The sequence below is a fragment of the Phalacrocorax aristotelis genome, chromosome 4, assembly GCF_949628215.1.
Source record: "Phalacrocorax aristotelis chromosome 4, bGulAri2.1, whole genome shotgun sequence".
NCBI lineage: Eukaryota > Metazoa > Chordata > Aves > Suliformes > Phalacrocoracidae > Phalacrocorax > Phalacrocorax aristotelis.
The window spans coordinates 75038173-75053358 of NC_134279.1; the positions used below are offsets into that span (position 1 = coordinate 75038173).

Sequence of the window (15186 nt, forward strand, 5' to 3'; positions counted from 1 at the left end):
TGAAATTTAAAAACTCTTAAAGAGAGGAAAATATTTGCTGTTTTACTATCAATTATTTTATTAGTTGGATTGTTTTTACTTTAGTCAACTATTTTATTTATTGGAGAAACTGTCAGGTTTTTTTTATTAAAGGCTGTAATTAAGCACAGTCAGGGGTCATTAGCTTATTCAACAAGCCTGCTGCTTCCTATTAACTAATAGCAAGTACTAAAACACAGGGGGTTTTTATGGTCTAGACTTAGCTCTAAGTGTAAGAGTATCTTGGAAGGCAAAGGTACACACTATACTTAGAAATCCCATTTTCATGCTATAGAATGAGCTGGCAATGTGCGCTCACAGCCCAGAAAGCCAAATGTATCTTGGGCTGCATCAAAAGCAATGTGGCCAGCAGGTCGAGGGAGGTGATTCTGCCCCTCTACTCTGCTCTGGTGAGACGCCGCCTGCAGTGCTGTGTCCAGCTCTGGAGCCCTCAGCACAAGAAGGACATGGACCTGTTGGAGCGGGCCCAGAGGAGGGCACAGAAATGATCCGAGGGCTGGAGCACCTCTCCTATGAGGACAGGCTGAGAGAGTTGGGGTTATTCAGCCTGGAGAAGAGAAGGCTGTGGGAGACCTTATTGCAGCCTTTCAGTACTTAAAGGGGGAGCATAAGAAAGATAGGGACAGACTTTTCAGCATGGCCTATTGTGACAGGACAAGGAGTAATGGTTTTAAACTAAAGGAGGGTAGATTTAGACTAGATACAAGGAAGAAATTTTTCTTAATGAGGGTGGTGAAGCACTGGAACAGGTTGTCCATAGAGGTGGTAGATGCCCCATCCCTGGAAACATTCAAGGCCAGGCTGGACAGGGCTCTGAGCAACCTGATCTAGCTGAAGATGTCCCTGCTCACTGCAGGGGGGTTGGACTAGGTGGCCTTTAAGGGTACCTTCCAACCCAAACCATTCTATGATTCTACGATTCTATAAATGCTGTACTTGGCAATTAGTTCCTTCCAAGCTAGAGTTGAAAATTGCCTCTTTCCAAACACCAAAATTAAGCAGATTAAACTATCATATTTTGCCTAAAAATGGGCTTTGAAGATTGATTATGCCATGAGTCATCTTTTATCTCGAGATTAGCCCTTTAAATCTGATGCAGGTTGCACTGTTTTGCTAGCACTTTTTATCTAGGTGGAAAAGAGACTGGATATTATGGCGTGGGATGTTTCTGAATCAGTGAATTCTGGCTTTTTTATCTAACCAGTGTTAAATTGCAAATGTCATTGGAGAAAAAGAGGAGGGTATAAAGGTAGCGGAAATGGTAACTCTCCAGAATAACGAAAATACAGTCTTAAGACCCCATCTTCATCTGAGATAGACAAATGTTAAAAAATACCTTTGTTGCACCAGAGAAAAAAAGCCATACGAAAATTTTTGGGCGCTGTTCATGTCACACCATATTATGTTGGCATTTCCATTTGACACGCAGACTTGTCAGTTTTGAGCGTAGCTGTGAACTACAGATGCTTTTAAAATAAGTGATTGAGGAAAATAGATTCCCATTCAAAATAGAACCTGTGCTAAATGTCTATTCCAGGTCTAAAAAGGTCTGCTATTTACTAGTTATACAGACAATTTCCAGCTGCACTAACACTGAGGGAGGGTGGCAACATACTGAGGTGCTCTCTGTCTTTTATCTTTGAAGTTGGTTTTGAAATCTCTGAACAGAAATATTTCCTCTGTTTCTAGGGACCAGCTGTTCAACAAGAGGTGGGAAATGGAGGGGGCAACAGACAAGCAGCTTTGAAATCTACTCATATTGGCATGGCTGAATTGTATTAACTCATCCCTTGGCTGACAGCATGTAAAATCCAAGACATCTCACAGAGGATTTTCCCACCTGTGCATTTGTAAGTAGATAGAAGAAAATTAATTGTAGTCCCTTTTTGCCATCTCTCCAATGCTAGACATTAAACCAAGTGTGACTGGCGAGGGGCATCCTTCATTCTGAGTAACAGACTTGCAGTGGCCGGGGCTCACCATATGTGCCACCTTTTGTTGGTTATCATCTCCTTCAGGAGCCAACACTGACATCATGGAAAGGTGATTGAACTGAGGACAGATAAAATAGAAAGGCAAGTTGCGGGCACTGACAGGCCAGAAGCAGCCATTCACACAATAGAGAAAAACAGAAATACTCCACAGCAAACCACCTACTCAGTGCTGCGCAGCTGAGGAGCATCTTGATACCACCACCGCATCAAAATCCTCCATTCTCCCTCAGAGGCATCTCTACTTATGACAGACCCAGACTAAAGCCTGGAAATCCTCCTCCATATGTGCTTTTACATGGCCTCATCACTGTATATTTTAGTACTTTGCATTCATGTGCTGTGCTTAACATCACATATAATTGTCATATAAGCATTGTTGTTCCTCTTCTACTCTTATGAGGGAGAATGTCATGTACGTGCTTCTGTGTGAGATACAGCAGGCCAAAAACTTGCTCTTCCATTTCGAGGGATGAGTAATTATTTAAGATTATCCTTAATATCTAGAATTGTGACCTCAGTCTGCGAGCTACTCCCCAGAAATGCATCTACACTGGCATTTATGACTGAGAAGAAGTATCACATGCTCTCAGCCCCCTAAGCAACCTTCTCTACATCTGCATCTTGCTTGTCAGCACCAGCTTCCAGATCTTTTCCTTAGTCCTTCAGCCAGCCCTGCCTATGAATTGACTTTCTCCATTAAGTCTTATCTCTTGTTATGGACAACAAAGACAGGAGGTATAGTGCTGCTCACCACTACCCATACTTGCAAGCTGCAGCAGCCAGATGAATTAAGTATATCATATAACTTCAGAAAAGCTTCTGGACTCACACTGGATGGCTGCTGATGCTTGTACTTAGGACATCTCTTTATAGGCATCTACCTAGCTGGGGCTTGAAAGTGACCCCAAAGTTTTCTGTAATCATCAAACACTATTCTTATCCTTTTTGTGCATCTATTCTCCAGCTGACAAATGGCGCTACTTGAAGTTCTCAACTCACTCAAGTTGAGTTTTTTACCACCCTTGTGGTAAAAAACTTCATAGTGCCTCAGGAACAGGTACTGTTAACTCTGGCCAACGTCCCGGAGCAGTGTAATTTACAATTCCCAGGCCAGGCCACGGAGCAGCTGGGAAATCATGACAGAGACCCTGAGTTTGAGTATAGAAGCCAGCGTAGACAGCAGGAATCAGTTTGATATGCATGTGGGTGTTTTGAGTTGTTAAGGTCGCACACTGCAGTGTTGTGTAGCAGTTGTGTATCCTGAGGACTTGTGGCAGTGTGCCAAGTACCCCTGCAGATCTGAGAGCAGGTTATGTTTCAGAATGCTTTCCTCCGCCTCCAGATCTCTTTACAGGCCAAATGGGTGGGAAATGGGTGTCTCTGGGCATCTTTCCAGAAGCCTCCGAACTGATGCACTCATGCAGCAAAACTCAGCTGGTACATTCATATCCTTTTCACCTTGGTATTTGTACTGCATAAAGTATTTGCCCTACCTTTGTTGCTCCTTTGGATGCCCACTGGCCTTTTGTCTGGTTACCAAAGCAGGAAGTACCTAATTAGGAACAAAACTGAGTTAATGTCTGACAGATCAATAGCATCTAACAGATACTATTGGCTCAGGCTTCCTAACAATATTACTGTTAATAAAAGTGTTAAGCTCTATAGGTAGGTGTCCATTCTGAAGTGACTCCACTGAGCTGAAATTTAACCCTTCTTCACATTTCCAAAAGTCAATCAGGCTGTCGTTGAAACAACGGAATAAAATCACCAGTCCTTGATCTATTCCTGTTTCTATTTAAAGGTGATAAACAGTTGATTTCACAGAGGATCTCATCAGTGTTCCTTAATCAGCATGATTGTTCTGGACTTCCTGGCATTCTGACAAACTGAGCAAGTAAGGTTATTTAGGAGCTTAGAGCTAGAATGGATGGAAAGGGAAAGTAGACAACATGCTGCCACCTTTTGGTTATAGAAATGAGAACAGGTATTATCTGGAAAGATCTCTCTAGTGGAAATTAAAAGACATCTATGCTCGTTTTCTGTAATGAAACAACCTGAAAGTCCATATACTGCGAGATGCATCCCTTCATGTTCTACACTGGTGCTCTGAGCTTAGTTCCCATATTTCACATTTGTTCAGTTTTGTTTGGGCTAATTAATAATTATCAATCAATAATGAAAAATTTCTCTCATTTAAAACACACAGGGTTGAGTTTACTCACCTAAAACTAATGCTTTACATCACTAAACTGATTTGAGGAACATAGCTACAGAAATAGAAGGTACAAGATCTCATTAATTGGTAGCTTGTAAAAGTAAGTTACTCCATGTCTTAAGTCCTGTTTGGCTATTTATACAGACATATAGTTAAGGCAGCCTGACGTTTTCATCACTATGTTTGTTATCAGTATGATCAGTGTGTTACAACTTTTAACCTTAACTGTTCAAGTGAGATTTTCTGTGCTGGCTGACTGCTGAGGACCTGAAGGGTATTTTGTTTCCTTGTTTATTAAAACGTTGGTTCAGCTGTCTATAAGAATAAAAGATGGAAGAATGCCCATCTTAAGAAAAGAAATGCAAGATTGTTCTGTTAAAAAGGTTGTGCACCTTCTAGTTTGATGCAGAGCCTTGAAATTTAACTGAGGAGCTATCTGTATCAGGGATGTGCTTCTCACTGCTCCTATGAGCCAATACACAAACTTGGGCCAAGTGGTACACCTTTGAAAATCTCCATTCAAGTATGTTCTGTAAAGACTCATGGGAGCTTGTGAGCTCAAGTGCATGAATGTTCTGTTACTCTCAGCTTCCATGTGCCAGAGGCTCTTTACATTTACTGTGCATATAGATTCACTGAGTGTGCCCTATCCTGGGGCACAAAAAATCCATCAAACACTTGATCTTCTGTTTCTCAATGCTGGCACTGGGTTGTCAATCTCTTCTGCTTTGATTAACATACAGGGGGATCATGTCTGCTTCTACTGCAGAAGGGACAGGAACTCTCCAAACACCATAGAAGCAGTGTTGGTAGGTCTGTATTGCTTGGTACCAGTGGCACATTAGTCCTTGAGACCTGAAGCCCTTGATGGTCTGCAAGATATAGCTCTGGGATTACTTGACAGGGTGCTATGAGGGTCCCCCAGGTGGAACACCAGAACAATATACCCTAAGGGTGTCTGGTCTTGACATAACCTTAAGGGACATTCTCATGCAACCTGCACAGACTGCACTGCAGTGCATCTCCCACCTGGAGTAGCCCCAGTCACTCAACCATGAGCAAAGCTGTGCAGCAGACCTGAACTAGACCTTTATGTTACATCATGCTGTTTTAACACTTCACCCATGGGTGCTTATGCAAAATGTCCCTGTCTTAGGAAAGACTTGCAGACCTTTAGTATACTAATGGTGCCACCCTACACTGTCTGCTGCATGACACTCAAAAAGCTGGGAGTTAGCATGCACCCTTGTACCTTGAGGAGTTCTAGGCTCTCCTGGTATTTGGAAGAGTGTGCAGAAGACCACAGATATGAGAAAACCACTAGGAATTATCTTGTTTATGCACTGATCACTCATTGACAGTCCCAGCAGAGGCACTCAACAGCTTCACAGACACTGTCATATAAAGGTCAAGAAGCCGAAGGAGACCTACAAGAAGGCTGTTGGTAGGAATTTTGAGGCAAAACAACCCCCACCTATGTGTTATCGCTTCTTCAGGGGGTTTAGCTCCATCACCCATCAGGAAAAGGAAGAGAGGAACTGATTTTATCTTGCTGTTTTTAAGGAGGGAAGTGGTACATTGATTTATGGTGCAGTGCCAGGCTTAACCTCTCAGGGTTGAGGGCATCCTGTTATCTTTTACAGGTCAGTATCACTCCATTAGCAATCTGGGTCAGGGTTGGGAAACAGGAAGACACATCATTCCAGAGGTAAATGAGGCCTCCTTTTCCTACCAGGAAACCCCCCTAAACCTCTTGGCAACGAGAATTCCTTCTCTCATCTCAGCACTCATCTTCCACACACCTCATGAACTACTTGTTACTCATCTTCCAAGGGTAGGTTTTTAATCCATTTACCCTACACGCTAAGCACCAGCACAGACATGCAGTTGCCCAAAGCAGTGTTTGAAGCCACATCAGGTTAGGGAGGCAGGGAAATACCTGGACCATCAGGCCTGCTAGTCTCGCAGGGATGGGGTTTTTTCTCATTTTCTTTTCTCTCCCTCTGCAACTTCTTTGTCATTTTCAGGGAAGCATATCTAGCATGTTGGTACAGATCTGTATATAGCTACTCAGTGCACAGAATGGACCCTGGTATGGAGATGAGTCAAGATTGTGTAATAAATCAGATCTTGTCCAGAGGAACCTGGTTCTTTTGTTGCAGAAAGTGAACACAATGACTGCAGGAAGAAAAAAAGTGGTTGCTGGCTAAGGCGTTTGTATGCTGCTCAGAAGGACTGGATTCTATTTTTGTCTTTTGCACAGACTACTAAATTAGCCACTTAAAAACCCATTTTTCTTGGGTGGCCATGAACTGTGTGCAGGGTTTTGCTGAAAGCCTAAATTCTAATCTTGTGCTTTTATGGCTAAAAATGTAGCTGCAATGTAATGTAATTAGCTGGAATGCTATCTTTTCCTTACTATATGAGGATGTTATCAAAACACTTTGAATTCTGTTTGTGAAACTCTCAGCTCCTACACTGTTGTAAACCACTGAAAAGTCCACAACAAACTTAACTCTGTCTTCAGAGCAGGATTTGAACGGTAAGTAGTAAGGCATGGAGTCCCACATCAAGCATCAAAGAGACAACAAAATATTGAATAGTTGTTCATGAAGTGACTACCATCCTTTCTGTGCACTGAATGTGCTCATGTCATTGATGACTATCTTGTAATCAAACACAAAGGGAGGCAAATCAAAGTTCTGCAATCAACACGAATTCTGGCATTTTCTAACTTTGGAATGCTTGACTTTGCAGCCTTAAAAGTTTTTATATTATTTTTGTGTGGAATTTAAAGATACATTATGTAAAACAAAGCATTAAGAACCATAAAAGGAATCCCTGTAGATTAAAAGTGCATTAACACTGACATTTCTGAGACCTTATCCCTAATTACTGTGGGTATGTTCCATTTCTTGTATGAGTTCTTCCTCTTCCTCCTCCTCTTCTTGTGATGGCCCTGCTTCTTCATCATCTCTTTCCAAACGAGTTGACTTTCTCTTCCAAGATTTCTTCTTGTGTATAGGGGCAACTGATACTGGCACAGGCTGATCCTCTGATTCAGCTGCAACAGTTGTTACTGGGGTTGGAGTAGCCGCAGTGTCTATCGTGAGGGTTAGAGTGGCCACAGTGCTTGTCACCAGGTTGGAGTAGCCGCAGGGTCTGTTGTGGGAGTTTGAGTGGCCGCAGTGCTTCTCACTTTCCTTGTCCTTGTCTTTTTAGATCCAGAGGACTTCTCTTTCCCTTGGGGGTACTGAATAGTGTTAAACAGGGCTCGATAGGCATGGGCCAGGCCCCAGCACATTGCAGTGATTTGTATCTCTCTGGAATCGCCTGGGTGACAACATACTTCCTCCAAATGTTCTATTAATTTCTCAGGATTCTGCACTTGTTCAGGGTTGAAGTCCCAAAACACTGGGGGTGCCCACCGTCTTAGGCATTTGCCTGTACTATCCCACATACCCTGGCACCCATGGCTATCCAGCCTTGGGGCAGATCTCTGGATGATATTCTTAAATTGCTTATTAACCTTAGACAGAGCTGAAATGGTCTGCCAAAGCAATATCAACAGATGTATCTTAACTAACCGAGGATGTTCAAGATACTGAAAAGTTGTTGTAATGAAGGAGAAGGCATTACAGAAGATCGTAGCTAAGGTGCCGTTCTGTATTTCCTCCATAAAAAAACTCTCAGAGGAGGAGGTATAATAGCTAATTGTATCCATGAGGTGGTACCTGATGTACAGTAACGGCTTCAATATAAACTTCAAATACCAAATAAAACTCAAGGTCAATGTTTTAAAAACAGCTCTCCCAGGCAAAACATCACTAATCACTGCAGAGCACAGCAGACCACAAAAACCAACACCAATCTTTAACAGGCACAGCAAATACAAGAGCATGGTGCAGATTGGATAAACTAATATTGAGAAGAGTGTATGCTGTGACCAGCAACTGTTATTACCTCAACCCTTCGAGCCACATGTTGGGCGCCAAAAAGGACTGTCGAGGTTCAGCTCCAGTTGGCAATGCAGCCGCTCGCTCACTCCCCCCACCCTTCTGGGATGGGGGAGAGAATCGGAAGAGTGAAAGCAAAAGGAAAAAACTTGTGGGTTGAGATAAGAACAGTTCAATAATTAGAATAAAATAATAATGATAATAATATTATTATAATAACAATAATTATAATATAATAAAAAGACAAAGGGAAAAAGGAAAAAACCAAAACCACAAATGATACAACCGCTCACCACCTGCTGACTGACACTGCTGGTTCCTGAGCCGTGATTGCTGCCTCCCTCCCCCAGCCAGCTCCCCCCAGGTAACATACTGGGCATGACATTACATGATATGGAATATTCCTCTGGCCAGTTTGAATCCGCTCTCCTAGCTGTGCCCCCTCCCCTCCTGCCTTCTTGTGCACCCGGCAGAGCTTGGGAAGCCGGAAACGTCCTTGACTAGTACAAGCACTGCCCAGCAACAACTAAAACATTGGTGTGTTATCAACATTGTTTTCATACTAAATCCAGAACACAGCACTGTGCCAGCTGCAGTGAAGAAAATTAACTCTATCCCACCTAAAACCATGACATTAGTTTAAACCAATACTTTTATCATAGCAAGCTTTATCATATTAGAATTGTAAAAGGGTCCACAGAGTTTTGAACTAGTTGAACTAAGCTACTGCCAAACAGTAACGAGGCAGTGCAAATCTGTGTATAAACAGACTTAAGATAATAATATGAGAGACATCTAAAGAGATAAGGAAAGTGTAAACTAATATAAAGTATTTTGCTATTTTAGCTACTTATTCCCTTTTGAACACTACACTGATGAAATTATGCCTGTAGCTAACATACTCGAGCATCTGTGTCACACGCTTCAGTGCATAAAGGTGACATACTTGGTCCTGGGTCTGTGGTACTGCAGTGGGTTGTTCTTTAAGCTCCTTCTCGGTATACATCAGGATGTGGGTTGTCTGAGCTGTCAGTAACAGATCCTGCCCCTTAAATTCAAGCTGTAGGAGGTAAAACAAAATCCCAATACATCAGCCAAGAGGCTAGATAGGATCACGCTTGCAAATCAGCTATTAGTACACTAAGGATTTTCATGTTTATGGTTTTACACAGAAGACATCTCTCTATACCCACCTCCATCTGTCCTCATACCCCATATAGCTGCCAGGAATACATTTTCAAAAGACTTTTAACTTAATTTACTCCAAGATGCAACGACTCTGTCATCTCTGCATGTGTAACTGAATTTCCCTCCTCTAGGGTTCCTCCCTGGATTCCTGCAAGCTCTTCTGAAAAGCTGATTCTGGAATCAATTTTGTAAAGGTTTGTATGTGAATCATCAGGACCTTTAGCATTTAATCTGTGAACATTTTAACAGTGAAAAAGCAAACAGCGGATGACAGTAAAACAAAAAAAACTTAAATCCGCTATTGTTTTCATGTTCATCACCACCCCATGCTTGGCTAGGATCAGCTTTCCCTTTGCTTGCTCATTCCCTGTTCTGTATTTTCCTGCCATGTTGTCAAATGTGCAAAGAACTGGTTTATCCCTGCCCCACCAGCATCAGCATTTTACCACATTATGCCCCCAGTTACTGAGGAAAGGTTCTGTGTGGCCTGCAGGTTAGGAGTGTGATACTTCGATTTCAGCTTCAGGGCTTGCATTTTCAGTGCTAGGATTAAACAGGGATCTTTACAAGGTATCTGGCAGCTTTGCATTTGGCAGTTTGCAAAGAAGCTGAGTACCTAGTTCAGTGGTGGAGTCACTTCCCTTGTTCTACATCACTTGATATGTAATTAAGATACAATTGTGCTACCGGCCTTTCCACATGTCAGTATACAATCTATTCCATCTAGTCATAGTAAATTACACACTTATCATTATCCTATGAAACACCACAGTACCAGAGAGTCAATTAGATGTGATGGTCAGATTGCTCTGTGTTCAGTGTCTTCCTGTTATGCCTGATCTTCTTGCCATTAAACTCAATAATGGTCTCCTGTTGATTAAAAAAAAAAAAAACAACAAACTGGGATTTGAAGTGTTTTTAAGAAATAATGTGAAAATTGCTATCATTAACTTTTTCCAAAACATTTAGGGAAATCAAAAATATTTTTTATTATTGGGGTTTTGTTTTTCTCTTTCTTCTTTTGCTCTTCTCACTCCCCTCCTCCATCAGTTTGAAAACCTAAGTCCATAATGTCACCTTTGAAAAGGGCTTTGAAAGCTGTGGATCAAAAACTCGTCTATGGAAATGCCAATACAATCCATTTCAAAACATCCTCCTTCAAGCTAATTTACATCTCCCAACAGTAAAAAAGGGATTAACAGATTAAGATGGATTTACACATCCCCCTTGAGAATATAACTGAAAACCAGGAAGAGTACAACATTATTTTTAACTCCAGCTTTCTCCCTCTTGGTTTAGCCCAGTTAAATTTCAAAGAGGAAGAATGTGGAGTAAAAATCACTGATCAGATGCTGGAGAATTGAGTTAAAGACCTGCCTCATCTAGTTTTCTCACCTGTCTATAAATACAAAATTTAATCTATCCTAGTCCTTAGCTGCCTCTTTGTAAAACAAGGTAACACATGTATGAATCCCATAAAACTGTGAGAATCTTTTTTACTGGGAATTGAGTCAGTAAAATCCAATGGCAATTAGAACCATACCAACAGATACAAACAGTACATCTAAACCAAACTTATGCATTCTGAAACTCCCTATAAACGTGCCCATCAGGACATTACCTCAGTTACTAGAATACAAAAAAGTCTTGCTAAGTTTATAATAATTTTTTTAAAAGCAAGAAAAACTTCAACTCATCAGAGTGAAACGAATAATACTAATCCAAAATTCATGGAAAAGTAAAATTGTTTAAAAAGTTAATTTACAGGGTCTATAATGGACATGCAATATCAGTTTGTACTGAGAGTAGAAATGTCTCAATAACTCATATACAATCACATACTAAATACTGTAAGTTTGCCTGCAAAAACTGCAACCTTGTAAGTTATTATTACAGTTCTGGAGGAAATCCAGCCATTCTGAGAAATTCTGTACTGAAAAAGAAAGTTTGTAAGGAAAGGTAATATGTTTTATTAGAAGAAATCAGACCAAATATAAGGATTGTAAGATGAAACTTGCTTTTTTTTTTTCAGTTATATCTGATAAAATAATATGATGTCTTCCTACAAGCCTAACCTTTCTTATAGATTACAAAAGTATTACTTTAAAAGTAAAGCATTTACAAGAAACACTTTACTATGGATGATAAATATTAACAAACAAATGGATATAAGAAATAACATTATAAAACATGTCCATTGGGAACCCCTCCTTCATCAATAAAGTCTAAGATAATTTAGAACTGAAAAAGATTAGAAAACTTATAATAATTTTCACTGTTCACTACATAGCTCTACAACTGTGTAAAGCTACTAATTTTCCCCTGCTTATTTGGATTTTTCTTATAGCAATAAAAAGAACAAAAACAAAGTCACTTGAAAAGCTTTTAGTTCGTTTTATCTTAAAGTGACTATAGTTCAGGTTCAGTGTCCCTTAAACCATGAGAGATGTTTTGATTTCAGCCAGACTCTTCAGTTATATGTATCTCGTCATGCTCCTTGGAGGTCTCTGCATTCTTTTCCACTATTATCTGTGTTTTTCATAAACACTCCAGTTCTTAAAGCAGTATCTGAACTAATGCTGAAGATCTTCATTGCCAGGCTCTAGCTGACTTTTACAGTTTATTCAGACAAGCTGAAAAGTGTGTATGTATTTGAAATTTATTGTGGGTGAATTTGCATAATGTAATGATTTCCATCAAATGATTGTGTGTATGTGTGTGTGTGAATTCTCTGGCTGTATATGCACTACCGTTAAAACTTCTTTAGAAAAAGTATTACTCAAACAATGCTCATTTAGCCCAAGCGCATCTTACTGAAACATTACCCTGAAGTCATTGTTCTGCAATTGCTAAGTGGTTCCACTGTTAAAAATCATTATTTTGCTGGCTACCCAGGCTGTCCTTTCTATCACACTTAGGAATTGCTTCTACAGCCTGAACTACTGGTGTTCCAGCTCCTGACACATTCCTGTACCAGCAGACCTGTGTCTGTACAGCCAAGCCTTAAGCGTCAGTGCGGTCTGGTACTCAGCTCCTGATTTCATTGTCTTTGGAAACGTACATTCCATCCCACTGGAATTCTGCCCAGCAAGCTGCACAAATACAGAAGCAAATGTCAACAAATGAAGGTAACAATTGGAACATAAGCAACTACTGCCATAAGGAATCACACTTTTAATTATAAGAGTAAGAAATATACCAGCAGTAACTCTGGAAAGCTCACTGGGTCAGGAGCTACCATTAAAAACAGGAAATTTTGTCTGTGGGAGTTATCAACTTCTAAATTCAAGTACTTCTATCTTGTGTCACTACCAATGTTGATACTGACCAGGACACAGAGCAAGCAGAGATGGACTGTGAAATTCAGGTTCTCCATTGACTCATAAATATGGAGAGAGTTTCAGGCCCAGATATCTACATCTCCTAAATCACACCCAGAACATCCAGCTGTATCACACATGGAGACTCTCAAACAGTGGAATAAGTACGTACAGTGCAATATGACTTTATGGTAAGACTTAGATACCATAACTCCTGTCTTTATATTTTAGCATGTCCTTTCTATGCCTCCTGGGCTTTTAAATCTTCTCCAAGTGCTCAGGGTGGGAACTATGCCCAAAAAATTACAAATTTTCAGTCCTCTTCTAATTTAATATACACAGTGACACAAAAATGGTCTTTTTTGAGAAAGCATCAGCTGAGCCACCAGTCTGTCAGATGGTTTGAAAATTGGCTGGACTGCCAGGCTCAGACAGTAAAAATGAATGGTTGACATGTAGCTAGTGAAGCACATAGTGTTCAGCATCTTGATCAGAGGCCCAGATGATGACATAGAATGCACCTTGAGCACCAAATTAAGGAGCGGCTGACATTAGGACTGGCAGAACTTAATCCAGAGAGATCCTGATAAATTTGAGGATTAGGCCAACAGATACATCTACCTCAATAGAGCAGAATAACCCCAGGTATCAGGAGAGGCACAAAACGGGCTGAGCATCAGCCCAGGAATAGGACCAAGGGATCATGGTGATATCAGGCTGAGCATGACATTTAAGCCAACAGTGCGCTCTCACTGCAAATAAAGCAAACGGCACCCTGGACTCCATTGAGAGAGGTGTGGCAGGGAAGGTATTATTCCACAGTCATTAAAACAGATAAATTAGGAGCGAAAATTTTCACAGAGGCTTACAGATTCTACTTTAAATGCTTATCCAGTACGCAAAGACAGAAAAAGAGCACCTTTTCATAAAAATGGGCATAATCTAGCTGGGAAATTAGAAGGTAGCAATCCTTGCCAGAGCAGTGAGTTTCTGGAATAGTCAAATAGTCTTCTGCCTTCAGTAGCAGGGTAAAACAATCAAGCTAGTTGCAAGATGGAGTTTCTAAAAAGACTGATGTAATAGTATTGCACATGACAGCAAGTGGTGATGTAGGAGGTCTCATCTAGTCCTACATTCCTGAATTCTGCATGCATAAAGACTGATAAAAAAATGAAAGATGAAGAATAGTTTCTGAAACATAATGAAGAGGGAGAGAAAAACACATGTGTCAAAGTCCCTGGTGGTAATGAAGAGGGAGGCAATCTTCCTTGAAAACTCGGTGACTTTCTTGTCAGAGATCACAATGTTTTGTCAATGTGGCCTGATGCCACCTGCCTTTAATACCCCTCACTTTGGAGCACAATTTCATTGTGATGGCTGCTAGAAGCATTACTGCTTCTAGCAAAACAGCAGTACCATGTATTATACAGCATGTGCCATGGGATGCCAAGTAACATATGATCCCGAATGATTCCCTTGAATTCCTTATTTACAAAACAAGGCCTTTCTAACATTTGGTCATATCGTCATAAGTTGAGGCACCACACATGCACAAATATATGACTTTGCAAGAACAAGTTTATTTGTGTGTAACACTTTGCATTTTAGGTCCTAGTGGCTTTTTTAAAAACCCCTAATGGATTTTAATTTGGCACATTGTTATGCCTGATTAATGATATTTGTACTGCTCACAGTGATTGTGTTCTTGTTTATTAAAAAGTAATTTAGAAGGTAATTGAGCTCTGCATTCATAGCTTTATTTTTTAAAGAACTATTTAAATGCCCCCTTTTGTTACAATAATATATTAAAAACTTCCTAAAATCAAGAGCAAAAGAAAGGCAGCATAAGAGGTGGCAAAGGCAAGTGAGTGGCCCTGCTACGTCAGTGGAAGCAGCAGCAATGGCCTGAGCAATTGCCTGAGACAGCTAGTACCTAATCCCACAAAAAGTTTACCGAAACAAAGTTACCCTTTCAGAAAACTGTTCAGTCCATCTGGACTGGTAGAGCGAGGCTGTATAATTGCACACGTTGCACTATGGAGTCGTAGAGCATTTATCAGAACGCTTAAAAACCAGTCATGCCATCTCACGGAAGCAGAGAGTTAACTCTCTGTATTAGCTACTGCTTGGAGACAACCAGCTGCACAAACCTTGCATGTCCTCTGATTCACTTCCTCCAACCCACCTTTAAAAGGAGTTGGTTACTTTTCTTCTCATATTTGAAGGTGAGAACACCACTAGATTTCCTTGCTTAACTAGGATTTTTTTTTTAATTACATTATCTCATGGATTATACATTTCAAAAGCAGCTGACAGCAGAAAGCAGAGTTAAGGGTGAGATATTAAACTTTGCCTCACCAGCCTGTTTGGGGAATTTTGCCACAATTGCACCACTTTGCACTTTTTTTAAGAATGCTTTCTCACAGCAGAGTCCATACACTTAAGTATAATTAGGCCTAAATCTATGAGGGGCT

At 40.6% G+C, this 15186-nt stretch overlaps 1 protein-coding gene across 5 annotated transcripts in view; it reads right to left on the reverse strand.

Annotated features, from left to right (window-relative positions):
* LOC142056719 (NELL2-interacting cell ontogeny regulator 1-like) overlaps window positions 1–9254 on the reverse strand; it is a 28449-nt gene extending 19195 nt beyond the window's left edge. Inside the window, exons 1-2 of one of the 5 annotated variants that reach the window (XM_075092051.1) lie at window positions 9151–9254; window positions 3527–3585 (exon numbers count right to left, since the gene is read on the reverse strand). The gene's annotated coding sequence lies outside the window, so the exon portion shown is untranslated. Of the gene's footprint in view, window positions 1–3526; window positions 3586–8490; window positions 8656–9150 lie in introns of those variants that run through there. The other 4 variants (XM_075092053.1, XM_075092052.1, XM_075092050.1 and 1 more) reach the window with 4 other exon arrangements.
* Window positions 9255–15186: the final 5932 nt, after the last annotated feature.